Below are 20,344 nucleotides of genomic sequence, written 5' to 3'. Positions count from 1 at the left end.
AGAGAACTGCGACGCTCACTCGGTAACTGGTCCCGGAACGTGACTTGGCATCGAGAGGGTACAGCTCCCCTCACCGAGGGAGCTCAGGTCCTGGGCGAGCCGCGGCCTCGCCAGCTTTCCGGGCTGGCGCGGTCACCGACCTCAAGCGGCGGCCAGGCTGGCCAAGGGCGGCGGGAAAGTGACGCGGGGCTGGCGGGGCGGGGTGGCAGTCGCGTCCCCAGGGAGGCGGGAGCGTCTGGGGAGCCGAGGGCGGGCCAGGCGAGGCGGGGGACGCGCTCGGGGCACGGCCGGGGTGCCCACCTGCCGCGGGAGTGCACGAGGGCACGCGGCTCAACCGGGGCAGTGTCTGCCCGTCCAGGGGCTCGCTGTCCAGCTCCTCTCCGCCCCGGGGAGGATCGGAGGGAGGGCCGACGGCCGGGCCCGCCCCCAGCCCCAGCTGAGGCTGCCAGAAGGAGACTAGAGGCACCACCCGCGAGCGGAGAAACCAGTTTGGCCGGTCTCGAGGAGCGAAGGGAAAAGGGCGGCCGCGGAGGAAGGGGGCGCGTACGCGGGGCGGGGGAAGGCGCGGAGCCATTGGCGAGCTGCGAGAGCCGGAGGAACCGCCGCCAACTGGACACGCTTCCCGCGGCCCGGGCCAGCCCCGTGCGCCATGAAGCGCTAGCGCGGCGGCCAGCGCTGGGGCCGGGCGGGCTGCGGGCAGGTGCGCAGCGAGCGCGCGGAGAGGCGCGCACCCGGCGGATGCGCCAGCCGGGGCCCAGCGAGCGCCAGGTAAGGAGGGGCGCGGCGCCGGGGTCCCTGATCTGCCCCACCCCGCGGGGCCCCGCAGGTTCCCTGGCCGCCCGGGGGAGGCGGACTTCGGCGAACCGGGATGCAGTGGCAACAGCTGTCCGCGCCCTCGGGCTCCTGAGCCCACACGGGTGGGATTTGGGTGGCGGGGCCGGGAGCCTTCGCGGCCTCGGGGATGGGGAGATACAGCTGGTGGGGCTGGCAGCACTGCGAAGCCGTGAGCTTTTCACCGGAGGGAGGAGAGGGAACTTGCGGGAGGTGTTTGGGTTCTTCGTTCGTTTGCTACGCTCAGGTCCGGGCTTAAGCTCCGAGGAGCAAGCCTGGTAGGGCTTATGGGTCCTTGAGGAGCGCCGCTGGCTCCCCTGCAATATCTGTCGCCCCTCTGGAAGTCCCCCTTGACAGGGTTCTGCTGGGGGCCCCTTTGTGAGCCGAAGCAAACGCGTCGGAAAAAGATCTTGGGGCCGAATGTACCCGCCACACCTTCGGGGAGGGATGGAGGGTGAGATCACCTCCCCTGCGCCTACTGCGGGACCAGGCACCCTCCAGACATCTTCTGGGGGCCTTAATGCAGGTTGGGAGGTGCTGGAGAAGAGGGATGTTTTCCCCCCCAGTGATTGTAGGGTCGTATCCGCTAGCTCCCATAGCACTGCCAGCAGGCCATCTCCCTCCCTCCCCAGTTTGGTGCCTGGCACTGTCACCTCGCTCTGTGCGTGCGGGGTGGCAACTTGTTGGGAGTGGGGTGTTGCAGAGAAGGGCGGGTGTTTTAACCTCCCCCCCCCCTTCCCTACTCCTTCCCAAGTGAGGGAAGAGCTTGTAATTGTCCTCCCTCCTCCGAGAGAGTGTGCGCGCCTGTTCCCCGCCAGGGTGGCGTGAGGAGGCTTGGAACACTGATCAGTGACAGCTGTAGGGGAAGACGAGGGTGCTGAGGGGATGCAGAACGGGGCAGGGGGTTCGACACACGCAAGGAAGGGGAACCTGAGCTTCATTTCCGCTTAGTGAGTCCGCCTCAACCCCACCCGACCCCTTCGGCCTGCCCGCGCAGCCCCTGGCGAGCTCCAAGTCCTTCTTGGGTAGCTCCGGACGCCGCCAATTTCCCCTCCCGGAAACTGCCCGCCCTGTTGGCTTAGGAAAAGATTCTTTCCCATCTTCCTGGTTACATTGCTTAAAATCTCTGCCTCCATTCCTCGAGAATGAAATGAGACAACACAGGCGAAGTACTGGAAGACCACCTAGCACACAGTAGGTAACAGGACAGTTAACTGCTTTTAAAAACAAAACCTAAAAGTGATGTGTGATACAATCTCCAGTGATGGTAAACACAAGGGCAGATAAAAAGAGAAAACAACACAAAATGTGAAGCAGAAGTTCTAATTTTCATGTTTGGGGAGTACTTTTTTGTGTTAGACCTAAAATGCCATTCATTAATTCCAGGCCTATTCTTGAAGGCCCTGTTAAAACCTATTATAAATGCAAAAGATGATTAATGGTTATTAGCTGTTGCTGATTACTTTCTAGGAGAGAAGTCTGCCAGCCTGCAATTACTCCTCTGAATCTTCTTAATGGTATTCATTAGGTAGTGGTGGCTTCCTTGTGCTAATTTTAGGTAAGAAATCTTAACCTTTGTTCATTTGCCATTTTATAGTGACCATACTCTGATAACTTTTAGGATTTCTTTGGTCTGTTATTGGGGGCCAAACAAGACTCAGGCAGCTTAATACTAGTGAACAGAAATGCCATCTGCATGAAAGCAGCCTTGGCCACTTGTAAGTTTTCCTTCTGTTTTTTGTTTTAAGGAAAATGCATATCGGTATGCACATATTACTTGTTAGTGATAGAACTTAAGGGGGGGTTTCTGTTTGCTTGCTTTTGTAATTGAGGCTTTAAAATAATTTGGTAAAAATTCACAGTTGTAAGTTGTCTGCAGGTGTAAAGCAAGTTCAGGACTTGTTCTGTTTCACCTGGATTTCTCTGGGGCCTTGGCACTAACAGCACTGACCAGATACAGCTATGTAATGTTTCTTACCCTATCTGTCGGCCTTTCCCTCCTTCCTTTATTTTTTTTCTTCCCTTCTTTCCTCCTTCCTTCTTTCTCTGTGTTTTTTCTAAAGCAAGGAGTTGTGGAAAACATATGGATTTAGATTCCCACAGATTTCAGTTCTTTTACTTTAAATTGTATTTAATGTTTACAATTCTTATTGTATTTGTTTACTTTAAAAATTGTATAACCTTAGATGAATTCCTAAATTTTCTGAATTTACCCATTTGCTAGAAAAAAATTTTCAACCTCCTTTGCCTTGTTGAGGATTAAATGAGAGAGCAGGTGAACCTTCCTTATATATAGCAGGTGTTTGTTGTTTTCTTATTTTCCTTATTAAATGGATAGTTTTAAAAAATTAGTATGATGCCCAAGTATTTAGTGTATTTTAGATGTTGTATTGCCTTACTAAAGTTTGAATTCAATTTTAGTGTTTCATAAACATTCATGGAATCCAGGTGATCCTTATTCACCTGAGAGAGATTTTAATCTAGTAGTTACCTTTGCTCTTCAGTTTCAGTCATTGTAAGAGAAGCCTATGCTCTTATGAATGCAGAGGAACTTGCTTTTTAGATACCAGGACAAGTTTTATGGGGTCTGTTCATGTCCTGTGTCTCTCAAGAGAGGTGCTTTTAAAATTTCTTAGGCACTTAATTTTAGAATTTGCTTCTATAGATGCTTCTAGATTATTCTGGGAAGTTTTTGTTTTTGTTTTTGTTTTTGTTTTTTGCTGGTGTCTTTAGGTATCTTGTGAGTTTTCAGGTCTGTTGGCATCGTTCAGTTAGATAGATTGTATTCATGCCTGTAGGTGTTGTTTTGTTACTTATTAAGATAAGTAAAAGTGAATTTGCTACCAGAAGAGTTTTAATAACACGAAAAGAAGATAGGTTTATTCTGTTAACCAAGTAACTCCCAAATCCCCATCTCTGTGCCCAGCTAAAAATAATATCCAGTCTAAGATCTTTTGAGGTCCTGTGTCACTGAAGAGCTGGCATTAAGGAGGAAGAGTCTAGAAAGCACACACACACACACATCATAGTGTGTGTGTGTGTATACATATATAACAGTCTTGTTTCTCATTTTTATTAGGAAACAGGGTTTTTTTTATCATCTGATTATTTAGGAACATTAATACTTTTCCTAATTCTTCTAAATGTGTTGTACTTTAAATTGTCACCAAAACCACGCACAATGGGAACTATGTTTGATAACTGGTCCCATAGAGACTGAGCCCAGAGGCAGCAGTGAGAGGTTGGCAGCAGGTGCTTTGGAGACCTGTGACCTGGCTTGGAATCCAGGCCTCATTGCTCCCTAGCTGTATAACCCAGGGCGAGTTATTGACACTTAACTGTTTAGCTTTAGGTTCCTCATCTGTAGGACGGGATGGTAATGTTCCTACCTCAGAGTGTTGTGTGATGAGCTCCACATGAGAGAGCTCAGTTAAAAGCAGTCAGTTTTCTTACTGTTGTGTTGTTGATATCACTCAGTAAATATTTACGGCTCACGCAGCCATTGCCTTTCTTCTAAACGGTGCAGGAAACGGGAATCACTCTGTATGTTAGCATTCATTTAGCAAACATAGGTTTCTGTTTGCACCAGCCACTGGTAAGAAAGAGTCCCCTAGAGCAGGGCTGAGGTTCTGAACTTCCAGATCCAGGGCTTGGGTTCTGGAGTCTGGGGGGGGGGGGGGGGGGGGGCACGAAGGACCAGGGTGCTCAGTGACCTAGGGATGTGCTCACTTGGTCATGGGGGGTGACGGCTCCCACCGGGTGCTCTCTTCTGCAGAGTGGAGGGAGGCCCTTGGGACATCCTGAGCACTGCTTGGGTCCTGGAGCACTCCTTCCCTCCCACTTCCTGTCTGTCTTTCATCTCCCTCCTGTCCGTACTCTTGTTGTTGTTGTTTTTATTACTCTTCCCTGTTCAAAACTTGGGAGTTTCTGAACCTTGAGTCTTTTTTAAAAGATCGGTGCTTTCTGTGTGGTTTCTGAGTTGTGGCACCTGGTAAGCATCGCTAAGGACAGAGACCCTTGGTGCAGTCCCATCCATCTACCCACCCACCCATCCATTCATTCATTCATTTAAAAAACGGCTTGAGCATCTTCTCCAGGCCCTGTGCTGGGGGTTACCTCCCTGCTTCAGGGAAGCCTTCAGGATTCACAGAGGGCCTGAGTTGTGTTTTGGTCTTTTCCTTTTTGGTAAGAAAGTAGACCAGATGTTCTCTCTCTTCCTGCTCTGGACTTTGCCCCTCTCTGCACGGAGAGGTGGTTGCCTTAGACCAGGGACTCCCAGCTCTGAAGCGTGTTCCTGATCAGTCTTCAAGTCCAGTAAATTTGCATTTAGTAAAGGAGAGCTGGGCCTGGAGGCTACAGCAGATCAGCGGTAGGAAGCTGGCTCTCAGTCTGGGGAAAGGACTCCTGGGGTTAGGGGGCGAGTGTCCGAGGTCACCCTTGTTCAGGGGGGCCATCCCTCTGTGGTGATGACACCTCCCCCCAGCGTGACTGAGAAGCCTGGCACTTCTCATTGAGGACGTGCGTAGCCTGACCTTTGGCTAGCAGCTTTGGTCTTTATTTACAGGGCTGTCATTTATGGCTTTGTCTCTTTGCTGTGTGGCTTTTGTTCACCAGAGTTGAGGTTTGTTTGACTTAGAGCAAGGCCACGTTTGAAACCAGTTTTCGAATCTTTACTCAGATGGAGTCGAGCTGGGATATCCTCATTGGAACAACTCAGGCACCGAGCACTATCTGCTCACAGTCTCCGCTCACCCATTCTTGCTGTTTGGGGACGTTCCCGCGTGCTGGATGCATTACTTATTTTATAAAGTGTGATGTGATTTAGGTACAAGTCTTTATTCTGTCTTCTTGGGATGCAGTGAACTACTGAGTCTGTTCTCTCAAATGAGAGATCTGTACATCCAGAAGAAGCATATGACCTTCTCTATAAGAAAACAGGGAACCATTTGACTTAGGTGGTTGAAATATTTACTCATGTGGGGAGGCGGGTCGGCGTTGGTATACTTCACACTGGAAAAGACTGGTCCTGCCCCCATATTGGAAATACATGTGTGGGCCTCTAAGCCGGGCACTGGCAGATGCTCCATAAGCCTCCAGAATTTTGTTACAACAATGAAACTGTGTGGGGTTCATCAGGCGCTGAGATGGTGAGACTTAAGTGAAAATCTATGCTCTGTTTTTGGTACCAGAGCAGCACGGGGAGGAGAGGAGGTTCCTTGTGATCTTATCCTAGTGCAGAAATTTATTTCATGGGAGTTTTGTTTTAATCATGGTAAGATATTTATAAGATTTGTCATTTTAGCCATTTTTTAGGTGTGAATTCAGTGACATTAAGCATATTCATGATATCATGCGGCTGTGCCAGTATCCACCTGCAGAACTTTGTCATCATCCCATTCGGAAACTCTGTACCCATTCCACAGGAACTCCCCGTTCCTCCCTTCCTGCAGCCCCTGATAACCTCTATTCTACTTTGTCTCCATGAATGTGGCTATTCTGAGGTACCTCATGTACATGGGATCACACAATATGTGTCTTTTTGTGACGCGGATTTCACTCAGCATAATGTCCTCAAGGTTCATCCGTGTCACGACATGAGTCAGAATTTCCTCCCACTTCCTTTTCAAGGCTGAATAATATTCCATTGTGTGTCTAAGGACCACATTTTGTTTATCCATTCATTGGTTGAGGGACATTGGGGTTGCGTCCCCCTTTGGCTCTTGTGTATGAGGGCATGCAAGTATCGGCTTCTTCACCGTTGAGATCTGACTCAGTTTTGTGAGATCCGCCGTTCATAGGATGTGGTTAAAATAGGCAGGGACGATGTACTGTTTAATATCACACTTTCCTCCAAAACATCTTGGAGATAAGAATGTGGGGAACTGCGGGGAGGCTGGCTACGTGGAAGACACGTTTCTCCTTTGCACCTGCAGCTGCTCTGACAAAGCTGGTGGTCCTTTAGCATTTCATCACCTGCTGGCCTGCGGTGTGGGTGACACCGTGTTCTGTGCTGGGGCGGCGTAAAAACTCAGGAGACTTGGCTCCACCATCTGGAGACCTCTGCAGACCACAGCTACCTTCCGGGGAGGATATTCTCTAGTGAAGGCAAAAATCCTTAACTTTCCTCCAGAATTGACTTGAATTAAAGATTTTAAAAACATTTTTTTGGAGGAGGGAGGGTTAGAATGAGAGAAAAATTTTTTAATGTTTGAAAAGTGGAATACTTAAAAATCAGATTGTTTTCTACCTTAGGGTAGAATTCATGGTTTTCAGAATAAGCTTCAAGGCAAGAGATCACTTGTAGACTGTAGGATGGCAGAATCATCTCATGTTGCATCTGCGTGCTGATATGCTTACTCGTGGAGAGGAATAAAAACCAGAACCCTTTCGATCATGATTAGATGTCAGTCTGTTAGGCTAAAGACATCTAAATCTGTATTTTCTAGAGAACAGTAGACTCTTATGTGAGTTTATGCTCATACGGTGACCTGAAAATTAACCAACATAAGGATTTTCCTATTTAAAAAGCAAGACTTTTTTTTTTTTTCCTAGTAACACACACACACAGATTTCAAACTAACCGCAAATATCACCATCCTTGGGTATCATTCCATCTTCCTATCCTGTGCCAATCCCAGCCTCAAAAAGGATATTAATCTCCCAGAGGTTTGATACTTTGTCTAGCTCAAGCTTGATTGAGATTGTTTAGAATGTTTTTTTAACGTCTTAGCCTTCCCCCCTTACATAGAGAAACATGGTGAAAATTCTCAAAGGTCAATTTGAGAACCTCAGATTCTTGACTGGTGACATAAGTAGCATCCAGTGTGTCCTGGCTCCTTGAGATCACTTGGACCAACACTGTTTTTTAAAGCTGGAGAAAGTTTTCTCAGGCCTTGTACTCTTAGTAGCTGCTGGTCTCATTTCCTGAGTTCTAGCTTCTTGAATGGCCAGAGAAGTAAACTCTTGGCTTCTCTTAGGGAATTTCCTGTCTCTTTAGTCAATCCGCAGCATGGCCCCTCCTCCTTGGCCTTTAAAGTCTGAAACAAACAGCCAGCCATGGCCAACAGATACTCACAAAGCACTTCCTGTGTGCCAGGCACTTGGCATCTGTCTGTCAATCAAGGAGATGAAGAGCCTGCCCTCAAGGAGCTCACGTTCTAGAGAGAGTGGGAGATCATGGATAATAAAGATGATAAGTGGTAAATTACATGGTAAGTTTGAAGATCGGAGCTACAGGGGATAAAAAGAGAAAGCTGGACATGGTAAAGGAATTGGGAGTGTGCGTAAGGCACAAGGTTGCAGGATGCAGTTGGAGAGTGGAGAAGGTGTGTCTGGGTGAAGACTCAGCAGGGAGAGGGTGAATCACGGAGATCTAGCGGGAGGAGAGTGTCCCAGGCAGAGGGGGCAGATGACTCTGTGCAGAGGCCCTACCGTGCCAGGGCCTGGCTGGTGTGATGAAAGCTGATGAACAGGTAGCTGGTTGTGAGCTGTGAGCGGGGAGGCGCAGGGCATGGGGAAGACAGAGCAGAGAGGTGGGGAGCCCCATGGTGCAGGGCTTCCTTCTGACTTTGTGCAAGATGGGTGGGGGTGGGGGGAGTTGGTGCAGGACGTTACCCATTGGAGGGGCATGATCTGTCATCTGACTTGTGTTTTAAATAGTCATTCTGTGGTACAAATCAGCTGGTGTGCAAGGCAGAAATAGAGACAGATGTAGAGAACAAACATACGGACACCAAAGGGGAGGGGGGCATGAATTGGGAGATTGGGTTGCCATATACACATTACTAATAAGAAAAAAAAAATCAAATTGTACACTTTAAATATATGCAGTTTATTGTATGTCAATTGTATCTCAATAAAAGTTCTTAAAGAAAAAAAAAGTCATTCTGGTTGCTGTGTGGAGACCAGGCCGGGGGGGGCTCTTAAGTTGGGAGACTAGTTAGGAAGCTAAACCACATGAGCTGTGTTGGAGCCTGGGACCAGGGTGAGCCATCTAAGAAAGAGAATGTTGTGGATATTTTTTTAAAGGTAGAGCCAACAGGATTTCCGGATGGATTGGATATGAGGTATAAGAGAAAGGAGCCAAAGATAACTTTCTTGGCAGAGCCTGGGTCGCGAACAGAACTCTGAATTTCAAAATGCTGTAAATTCAATGGGCTGTGTTCAGATCACTAATAATAGGTTATAAAGAGGCTCTTCAGAGATACGCATATTTATTTAAGGTTTTGATTCAGAGAACTTCAACAGAGAACTTTATCATCAGAGCATGTCGTTCTACTTTGCTGGGGGAGGTGTTAGAAAAAGATGATTGCCAGGAAGCAGAGGCCTTTGCTTGTACTGCAAGGAAGATGGTCTGTAATTCACAGGGTGCATGGGGCAAGGAGCCCTCCCCTACAAGAGAAAACAGGCTACCCCTGCAGGCCTGTGCAGAAACAGCTGGCCAGGCCGTGATCCCTGCTCCCACCCCTCTCAACTTTGTGGTGCACTGTCTAATTGGGAAGGCAGGCTTTTTCTAGCCAGCAAACACAGGCAGGCCACCCCCATCTCCACATATATAGGTTATCTTTTTTTCAAACAGTTTTATCAAGATGTAATTCATGGACCATACAATTCATCCTTTTACAGTGAACAATTCCATGGTTTTTAATACATTGACAGAGTTGTACCACCATCACCACAGTCTATTTTAGAAGCTTTTCATCACCCCAAAAAAAGAAGTCCCATACCCTTTAGCTGTCACTCATATTCCTTCTCCCCTTAGCTCCTGGAAGCCTCTACTCTACTTTCTGACTCTGTGTGTTTGCCTATCTGGAGATTTATATAAATGGAAGAATACAGCATATGTTCTTTTGTGATTGACATTTCATTTAGTGTGTTTCCATGGTGCTTTGCTTTGCTTAATTGTCCATGTCATAGCATTTATCAGTATTTAAGTTCTTACTTAATTGCTGAGTACACAAGTTACTTTTGCACATGATGCATTCTTGAAAAGAACACAGGAAATGGAAATCTGTTAGTTACAAATAGATCAACTAAGGTTAGAAAGGGAATTGTTTGTGCCCAGAGAGCTAAACATGTCTGTGTGTGTGCATGGGCATTAATTTGTTGTCTTTCAAAGTTGAATACAAAGTACAGTATATGGAAGTTGTGAGTGAATCTAAAGACTAGTGGCTTTCTAGTGCCCTAATGATTTTCTTTCATTTAAAAAGTCAACATTAGACTTCCCTGGTGGCGCAGTGGTTAAGAATCCACCTGCCAATGCAGGGGACCCAGGTTCAAGCCCTGGTCTGGGAAGATCCCACATGCTGCGGAGCAACTATGCCTGTGTGGCACTACTCCTGAGACTGTGCTCTAGAGCCCACAACTGATGAGCCTGAGTGCCACAACTACTAAAGCCTGTGCGCCTAGAGCCTGTGCTCTGCAACAAGAGAAGCCACCGCAATAAGAAGCCCTCACGCTGCAATGAAGAGTAGCCCCTGCTCGCCGCAGCTAGAGAAATCCCTCATATAGCAACGAAGACCCAACGCAGCTAATAAATTAATAAGTTTAAAAAAAAGAATATGTACGAAAAAAGTCAACATTTACGTATTAAATGCCCACAGCACTTAAGGCTCCGCGCCAGGTACTGGTGGTTAATTCAAGAATAAATAAAACAGACAGGGGCCGGCCGCCCCCTTGTGGCACTTATGGGCTTGTTGGGGGTGAGGTGGCAAGTCCATATTGAACAAAATATTGAACAAAAGAGATGTGAAACAAACTGATATTAGAATTAGAGTCTGTGACAAGCACTTAAAGGAAAATAAGACATGACTAACAGTAATGAGAGTTGACTTCAAAATGGCCCCAGAGGAGCCCAAACGGAAGGATGGATGGATAAACACAAAGTGGTACGTCCATACAATGGAATACTATTCAGGCTTAAAACAGGAGGAAATCCCGACACACATCACAACGTGAATGAACCTTGAAGACATTATGCTGCGTGAAATAAGCCAGGCACAAAAGGACAACTGCTGTACGATTCCACTTACATGAGTTGCACAGAATAGTCAGGTTCATAGAGGCAGAAAGTAGAACAGTGGTTACCAGGGGCGGAGGGAGGGGAATGGGAGTTATTGTTTATTGAGTACAGAGTTTCAGTTTGGAAGGGTGAAAGAGTTCCCTAGGTGGATGGTGGTGATGGTTGCACAGCAATGTGAGTGTACTTCATATCACTGAACTGTACTCTTAAAAAATGGCTAAAATGGTATATTTTATGTTATATATACTTTACCACAATAAAAGATTTTTCCCAGGAAGATATCTTGGAGGAGATTATTCTGAAGTTGAGACCTGAAGGGTGAGAAGGCACCAGTTAAAGCTTTTCCTGGTCTAGCCCCTAGGAGAAGCATGTGCAAAGGCCCTGTGGTGAGAGCTTAGTGCAGTGTTCTGGGAACTGTAAGAATGCCAGGATAGCTGGGGAGGGGGGTGTAATGGTGGGGCCAAGAAGCATGGGGTGAGGTAGGCAGGTACCAAGCTGATAAAAAGGCATTGATGTATTTGTAAGCAGTAGAGGGACATGATTTGATTTCTGATTTCAGTTGAAAACTCAGGCTAAGATGTGGGGAATGGGCAGGGGTAGGGGGACAGGACCAGAAGCAGGGAGGGGAGCAGTTAGGAGGCTGCTGTAGTGTCTGAAAGAGAGATGAGGGGGCCAGGATGACGGAGTGGAGATGAGAAGCAGAGAGTGGGAGCTGTATTCTAGAAGTGGAGTCTCAGTCTTTGAGTGGACCAGATTCAAGGACCTCGTGGAAGGGAAGGAGCAGGTGATTCTCAGGTTTCTTACATAAGGGACAGAAAATAATGATGTCAAAGACAGAGGAGCAGGCTGGAAGATTAAGAATTTAGCTTTGGTGGTGTTAACTTCTAGTTGCTGGGGCACCCAAGAGTGGCCAGAGTCAAGCTCTAATAGATTCAGAAATCTTGCCTGGAGACATGTAACCTTGGGGACCTGCAGTGTGGAGTTGGGTTTGACGATTTCCACTGGGACACTGGAAACCTTTTGAAACCAATGCTTCCTGTCCTTGTGGTCAGCCTTTTAATTTTGACTGTTGTTTTTTGTGAAATCATACATTCAACTTTTTTAAGCAATGAAGCATTTAAATGTGAGCAAAGAAAGCACGTGTGCAAATGCCTTGTTTTATGGACAAGGATGACAGTAGAAGCCTGATACAGTATTGTCTAGTCGTCAGGACCAACCTATACAGATGAAAATATTTGTATCAGACGTGGGAAAGGGCCATGTGGTATATTTAATGGAAACTCACTAAAGTCAGGGAATTTCTTATGGATGGCAGGGTATTTAAAATGGCTGCGTGGCCTCGTCTAAAAACCAAATCACGCTTTTTACTACGTGTTTAGGGCGTATGACAAAATGGTGTTGGCTTTGTTGACAAAGTACTGCGCTAACACATATAGCATTTATCCACTCAGTCCTGTGCTGTATATATTTACTGGCCTCTTTCTAAGTGAAGGAACTTTAAGTGGCCTGAAATCTCAGAACTAGTATTTGACAAAACCAGAAACTGAACTCAGATTTCAAGACACCCAAGGTGAGGGTTCCTTCCAGGATCTCACAGCTGATGGTTGGAAAAGGAGTACAAACGATTTAGAAATAGAAAAGCAAGTAAAAATACAGGGCACATAGTTAACTTTGAATCTTAACTAAACAATGGATACATTTTTTTAAACATAAGTATGTCCCATGCAATATTTGGGACATACTTAGACTAAAAATGATTTATTGTTTATAATTCAAATTTGACTGTGCACCCTGTGTTTTATTTGGCCTCACTATCCAGAATTGAACTTTTGGAACATGGAGATGTTAAGAATTTGAGGACTGCTTGTACATTCAAGCTCTGTTTGACAACTCCTGGATCTTCTATGCATTTTTCAAAAATCTGGGGTTGGGCATGAGAGGAGGATTGGTTTTTTCCCCTAGTCTCTCAAAATGGCTGTGTTGTGTTATTTTCCTGAATTTTAATGAAAATTCCTTTTTTGTAATTAACAGCAGCCTGGTATTGGGGAACAGGCTCTGGGTTCAGGGGATGGCAGATCTGGCCAAGTCCCTGACCAGTTAGTTCTTTGACCTTGGCTAGAAATAACAATGCTTTGTGTTTTTAGATTACTTCGTGGTTTTATTTATTTATTTATTGGCTGTGTTGGGTATTCATTGCTGCACGTGGGCTTTCTCTAGTTGTGGTGAGCGGGGGCTACTTTTCGTTGTGGTGCACAGGCTTCTCATTGGGGTGGCTTCTCTTGTTGCAGAGTACAGGCTCTAGGTGCACAGGCTTCAGTAGTTGTGGCATGTGGACTCAGTAGTTGTAGCGCACAGGCTTAGTTGCTCTGAAGCATGTGGGATCTTCCCAGACCAGGGATGGAACCCATGTCTCCTGCATTGGCAGGCAGATTCTTAACCACTGCGCCATCAGGGAAGTCCCACTTCATAGTTTTAAAATCTTCTCATTTGGGAGTTTTTAGGATAGGTGTTATCCCTATGCAACAGATGAGAAACTCAAGGGAAAGTGGGTGGTCAGTGGTCAGAACTGGACTGGGGCACTCTTCTCAGCTTTTAGTTCAGTGATCATCACTTAGTTTCCTAAGATCCCATTTCTTCGTGCTTCAAATCATGGCCCCGATGTTTTATAGGCTGTCCTCTCGATGTGCTTCCATGACTCTGCGTGATCTCATTTGCCGTAAGATTCCAATTTTTAAAATTTCCATGGTGGAAATAATTTCAAGCATCATGGGTTAAGAAGACAATGAAACACATGCTTCATTGGCAGCCGGGGTAGACTCCCTGCAGGTTATGATGTTGTAGGTAGTATTTGAGAAGAATTTGGGTCCTACGTTTTGAAAGAGCAAGCTCGGTTTCTTTGGAGATGAGGCATTGTGTTAGTAACAGTGATGCTTATTGGGACTTTTGAAATCCTGGTGCTTACAGTGTAGCCACCCCAGTGGATGCCGCCAATATCTAGATCTGGGTGCCGTGTATTCTGTTTTGGGGGGAGCTCATCCTGTTTTTCCTGGAAGATACATTTGCTGTGTGCAGTCTGTGCTGACCACAGTTCCTGCCACAGGGAAGCAGCTCAACAAATAGGTGTTGAATGAATGAACAGAACACCCCATCCTTGAGGACCAGCTTGGAAGGCCATTAATTTCACATTTCATACTGACTAGGGAACTACGGCTGCGTTAGAAATAGTCCTTGCCCTTCAGATATTTAGTATTTAATAGGGGAATCAGACAAAACCACCTCTAACTAAAGTACAAGGCAGTATGGTCTTCACACAAAGAAAAAAAAAACCGAAACGTATTTTTCCTTTTTAAGAAACATGCATTTCTGATGGCAGATATGTCTGGTAGGTTGTTCTGTTCATTGCATATTCACTTTTATAAAGTAATTTTTTTTTGTCTACGCAATGAATACTACATGTCCCTTAAGAAAGTCTGTAAAATTTCAAATGAGGCCTTTTTATTTTGAATGGTTTTTTCCTTCTATTTTGAGACATTTTAAAACTTCAGAAAAATTAATACCAACTTTCGTGTACTTCACCACTGAGGGCTGACAAAATTTAGACCATATTTAAGTGAAGAGACTTTTTTTTTTTTTTTAAAGTTGAAAATCAGTCAAGTACAATCAATAAGCCATTAAAAACCAGTTTGGGAGAAGAAGCTCATGGCAAGGACCAAGCCAGAATAACAAGAGGAAGTGCTACCCAGCGTCAGATCTAGATGGGATTTTATGCCCACCTTTCATCAGATGAAGATATGTCTTCTTATACACGGGCTCCTTGGCGTGTGTCATAAGGAAATAAGTACGCATAATATGGCTTTAATTGCACTTGGCACAGGACCCAGGGACTATAAAGGTTGGCGACCATTTCGAGAACTCCAGTACGTTTTATTTGCTAGTAAAATTTTGCTTGCCATGTTGTCTTAGGCGTCGTGCAATGATTTCCAGTCCAGGGTACTCCTAGCATTTAATGTTAATGTCACAGTTTAGTGTCTTCAAACTTGTATCCTTGAACACTTCAGATCTTTGAAATATTCTAACATCCTGTTGGGCCGGCCTTGTATACTTGAGAATTTGTCTGACAAGCTCCGAATTGTTAGAGAACATTTTTCTGCCCCGACATTTTCAAAGTCAGTGTTCCATATCTGGCTGTATTTTAACCTCTCTGAGTAGACAAAGATGATAATATCACTCCTTTGCACTCGAGCAAATCTTGATTTTTTTAAAATGTCCTTTAACATTTTTTGGGGGTGGGGTTCCTAGTTTTCACGAATCTTTAGACGACCATGTCATTTTTGAAGTGAAGGGGCTTAGATGAGAAGATATTCAGCAGAATCCCCAGCTCGAGCATCCCTGTTGATGTTACGTTTACTAGATCCTTCCTTCCTCTGCCTCTGCCCCAACTGGTCTCCATTTAAAAGGTGACGGAGATTTTTTAAAAAATTAATGAATTAATTGGCTTCATTCAGTCTTCGCTGCTGTGCGTGGGCTTCTCATCGCAGTGGCTTCTCTTGTGGAGGAGCACGGGCTCTAGGCACGCGGGCTTCAGTAGTTGTGGTGCGGGTTCAGTCGTTGTGGTGCGGGTTCAGTCGTTGTGGTGCATGGGCTTAGTTGCTCCGCGGCATGTGGGATCTTCCCAGACCAGGGGTTGAACCTGTGTCCCCTGCAGTGACAGGCGGATTCCCAACCATGCGCCACCAGGGAAGCCCCGATCCTGAGGTTTTTACTTTCTGTCTTTGCTCGTTTTCTGGTCTGTTGCAGGCACCATCTTTAGACTAACTCTGAGCACATTGTGTTTGCACATGTCCTTAGTGATATTAAAATGGCAGGGTGATTAGTATTTAATAATCCTGGTATTGTGATAGAGTCTTTTAAAGCAGGGGCTACTGTTGAAGGAGGAAAACATCCAGGAAAGGATGACAGTGAAATATTTGATCATTAAAATGCTTTCCGTAGAAAAGGAAGGTTTTCATTCCTGAGGTTAACAGTGCAATTGCTTCTACTAACTTTATCTGATAACATGTGATTTCCCTTTTTTACCTAGAATTCTGCTGGGACAGGACACAGTCCCTGTCTCTCAGGGTCTCTGCATGTGCTGTGTTCTTCACCGGTGACTCTCTTTCCCCTCCCCGCCCCCTGCTAACCAGGTGCTACTTCCTTCTGGAAGACGTCCTGCTTCTTAACACTCCCAGGTCAAAGCGAGGGGCCCCTCCTTTGCTCCTGTTGCTCTCTGTACATTCTTGTTCCCGCTTGGATCATGCTATCTCAGAGATGGTGGCTTTTATTTCACGTGCCAACTCGGCTTGATGCATAGCAGTTGCCTAGATACTGGTTCTTCAAAGGATGGTCCCAGAAGCAGCAACATCAGCACGACCGGGGGCCCCCACCCAGACGTCCTGAAGCAGCAACTCAGGAAATGGGACCCAGGATTCTGTGGCTGAACAAAACTTCTAGATGGTTCTTTCTTTTTTTTGACCCCATGCCTTGCAGGATCTTAGTTCCCCAACCAGGGATCAAATCCAGGCCCCCCCCCCCCCCGCCCTGGCATTGGAAGCTTGGAGTCCTAACCCCTGGATCGCCAGGGAATTCTCTTCCAGAGGGTTCTGATGCCTGCTCCAGGTTGAGAAGCACTGACCTAGAGGTTTTGGATAAGTAGGATTCCGAGGCATTGTCCGGCCATGGTCGGGAGGAGTGTGTTAGAATTCCTTGGTGATGTCACCTCAAGCAGGTGAGAAGCAGGAAGGATGCAGCCCAGGGGTGTGTCATCCCTCAATGCTACTGTGATTGCTGGTCTGTCCGTCTCTTGCACGAGGCTGTCACCTCGGTGAAGAGAGCCCCCTTTTAAGGTTCACTCATGCTGTAGCCCAGCCCCCAGCCCAGTGCTTCACTTGTTGGAACTGTTCTACAGTTACATCTTAAGTGTATTAAGTTGGTTGTTTTTTCAGTGACCCTGGGATAAAAAGAACCCATTGTGGCCTGATCAAATGAACTTTACGGCTTTCATTCTTTTAGAAAGATGCCAGACAAGACTAACCAAGTTCTCAGACCTTATTACTTAGCAAAATAGTCACAAACAGAAATATGTATTTTAAGATTTTGGTACCAACTTTTGTAACTTATTGCCATCCTTTGCAAAGGCCACATAATCCCAGGGGTTATTTTTAGTTAGCTCCTATTTGGGAAAAATGGACTCTTGTGACATCTTGGTCTGGGTTAGAGATCTTTTCACTAATGATTCTTGGAAACTGCTAGATCATTCTATAACTCTGAGCTAGAAAATATTTGCATCCAAGGGAAAAGAGTTGATGCCTGTATTCGCTCACTGTTGTGGTTTAGGTTTATGTTATTGTCGAAAGATGATGAGTTTTCAGGATCTTGAAAATAATTTGGGGTTAGTATAACAACAATTGTTTTCTATTAGATGGAGCAAAGTCAAGCTTAATACTAGGTCTGGTTTTATTCCGTTTTTATGTGCTTGTCCACAAAGACAGAACATGAGAAAGTTGGCGTGATTTGTGGCACCCTTACCCTGGTTGGCCGTGAACTTGTTGAGACAGAAACAGGCACCAGGTTTATTAAAAAACTTTGCAAACATATCCCTTCCTTAATCAACCAGAGGTGATTTGGTTGTTCCCACTTAGAGGATGCTACTGGCATTTAGTGATCGAGGCCGGGAATGTCGCTCAACATCTGACGATGCCCGGGATAGTCCCCACCACACAGAAGTATCCCATCCATGATGCCAGGGATGCCAAGGCTGAGAAATCCTGCTCTCGACGATGGACAGGAATGGTCATAGAGTGCTGGGGTTCTGCAGGCCTCAGTCCTAGGCTTGCTTCCACCTCCACGAGGTAACCACCTCTATGTCTATGGCTTTAAATATTCTTAAAGTGCCAATTTCTGCTGACTTTCCATTCCAGCCAGCTTTTTCTCCCTGCCAGCCTATTGTCTCTACCTGAGTATGTCCAGAACCCCCCAGACACAGCATATCCAGCACTGAACCCCAACCGGTTTAGAAGTCGACTCCTCTCTAGCTGGACTTGACCTGTGACCCCTTTCTCTCCCACAAGACACCACCTTGACCTCCATTTCTAATCCATCTCCAAGATCTGTTGGCTTCTGCCTCCAGAAGATCTTTCCTCCACCTGGTTCTCTCCACATCCATCCCCTCAGTTCCAGCCACCCCCTCCTGGACCATCCCAGGAGTCTCCTGACTGGCGTCTCTCTCCGTTTCCACCTGCCAACCCAGAGCAGCCATTCCTCCCGAAGCACGCCCACACCCGGCTGAGTGCTGCAGCTCAGCACTGCAGTTCCAACAACACTTCTCTCCTTTCTGTGGCTCACTGGACCTGGCCTGCTGCAACCCCTGCTTCCTCCCTGCTAGGTCTGTTCTTGTCCTGCTTCAGTTTCTGGAGCACGACGAGCCCTTTCCTGTCTCAGCACCTACACATTGGTTGCTTTCTTGCCTGAAAAGCACTTCCCCCGAATGACTCCTCCTCATCCCTTGCTTTTTGGCTCAAGTGTCACTTCCTCAGAGCATCCTTTGATGACCCTCATGAAATAGGTCTCTCCCAAGGTGTGCCCTCTTCTCTTTTCTCTTGTACTCACGAGAACGCAACCCTTTATTTATTGTGGGATGATTGGTGTGCTGCCCCACGAGCCTGGAAGCTTCTGTCCTGCTCACTGCAGCTCAGTGGCTGACACAGCAGCTGTGGGTAGGTGGGGGATGAGTGGCGACCAGCTCGAAGGGGTAAGGGAGGGGGATGTGAAACTTGAGGCTATAGGGGCACCGAGAAGGGAGTTACTAACTTAGTTTAGGGTGTTCAGGAAGGTTCCCAGGGAGGGGTTACATTGGAGGGCCATCTTGAAGAGCGATTTGGGTTCCTCGGAAGAATGGCTTGGGAAATAATAAAAAGTTCTGATTGGGGTTGGGGGTGATACTGGAAATTAAATGGATCTTAAAGAAAATCTGGTGCCTGATCGTGCCCACGCATGGCTGGGATGGACCTTCCAGAAAGTGGCTACTTCCACAGTGTAGACCAATGGCGCATGTGTATCTCCTGCAGGTTCTTGTTGAAAAGTGGATTCTGGGTTTGGCTGGTGATGAAATTCTGTGATTCTCATGAGTTCTTGATGGTGGGGATGCTACTGGTCTGCAGACCTCATGCCGAGTAGCAAGGATGCCAAGGATGGGGCGGACCAGATACCCTGATGAAAGAACAGCAGCCCTGTCATCAGGGCTCTTTGATAAATGGTACAAAAGATGGCTTCTGTGTTTTCTCCAATACTTAATTTTCTTTTAGATTTTCCTGTGAATTGTGTCAAGAAGTATTTTATGGCTTCCTTTTCAGCAGCATCTACCAGGTGTATTTGACATCTTTAATGTTCTTGTTTTGCATGGGCCTACCTATATGATGAAAAGAAATAGAAACATAAAAACGAGTTGTTTTGAGACAGATGCATCCATCCTGTTTTATGACTGTCATCCTTTTCAAAGGACCACAATAAGTACAGTAGTACTTCTGTTAGGATTCCGCTTAGATATTCTTGTCTCCATGCCTGCATTCATCCAGGCACGCTCTCCCCACTCTATTATCTATTTTATGACTTCTCCATAGAGCTTTTTTAGCACGGACAGTCTATTCTTTGCCACCTGTCATACTTCTGGGCATCACCGCCCCCCGCCCCCATCAACCTGTGTATCTTCAGAAAAGACAACTTAGTATTAATCTAGGCCAGTTGTCGTTCAGAGGGTAAATCTATTTTCCTTGAAGAACCACATTACAGTCCAGACTCAAACAAATGTATTTCACATTCTCTGGAGTCTTCCTTGAGATGTATAAACCAGAGGTGACTGAGGAATTGTCTGTGGGTGGGAGTGTGCCGTCTGTTCTTGGCTTGCAATACATGAGGTGGTCAAACTTGCCTACAAATTAGAATCACCTGCAGAGCATCAACTATCTTGATGCCGGAGATTGTGATCACCCAACTGGGGTACACCTGTGGTCATTCTAATGTGTAGTCAAGGCAGAGAACTCCTGCTTGGAAGGTAGATGCTGTAAGAGTCTGCTGTCTCTGGTTGTCTTTCAGTGCGTCAAAAATTCACTCAAGTTTATGGAAATGTCTAGATGTAAACATGTGGGGGAAATGATTGAAATAAATGAGTGGAGTAACTCAAAGACACCAGACTGGATTCTGTAAAAGCATCAGCTGTGAGTGGCCTTGACTCAGTCACTTAACCTCATAGCTGACTTCTGTGTAGTGATTTGCCGCTTACCAAGCACCTTCACGTGCTGGACATTAGTTTTACAAGAATTCTAAAGGGAGGCAGGGCACCTTTGCCCCCTTTGCGCTTTCTAGAGGGAACACAATTCTTTATGTTTAAGGTTCAGCTTCAGTGTTCTTCTGGCCTGGAGCCCCTCCCAGCCACTTCCGAGGCTGGATCAGGTACCAGGC

The 20,344-nt window shown here is 46.3% G+C and overlaps 1 protein-coding gene across 2 annotated transcripts in view; it reads left to right on the top strand.

The window, feature by feature from the left end:
• Window positions 1-448: 448 nt before the first annotated feature.
• Window positions 449-20,344, top strand: part of ATP8B1 (ATPase phospholipid transporting 8B1) — a 117,913-nt gene continuing 98,017 nt past the window's right edge. The window contains exon 1 of one of the 2 annotated variants that reach the window (XM_057698676.1): window positions 449-768. The gene's annotated coding sequence lies outside the window, so the exon portion shown is untranslated. The remainder of the gene's footprint in view (window positions 769-20,344) is intronic. The other variant, XR_009047963.1, reaches the window with a different exon arrangement.

This window comes from Hippopotamus amphibius, chromosome 11 (genome assembly GCF_030028045.1).
Source record: "Hippopotamus amphibius kiboko isolate mHipAmp2 chromosome 11, mHipAmp2.hap2, whole genome shotgun sequence".
Taxonomy (NCBI): Eukaryota; Metazoa; Chordata; class Mammalia; order Artiodactyla; family Hippopotamidae; genus Hippopotamus; species Hippopotamus amphibius.
The sequence above is the reverse complement of the archived record's forward strand: the minus strand, read 5'-3'. Positions and strand labels throughout refer to the sequence as shown.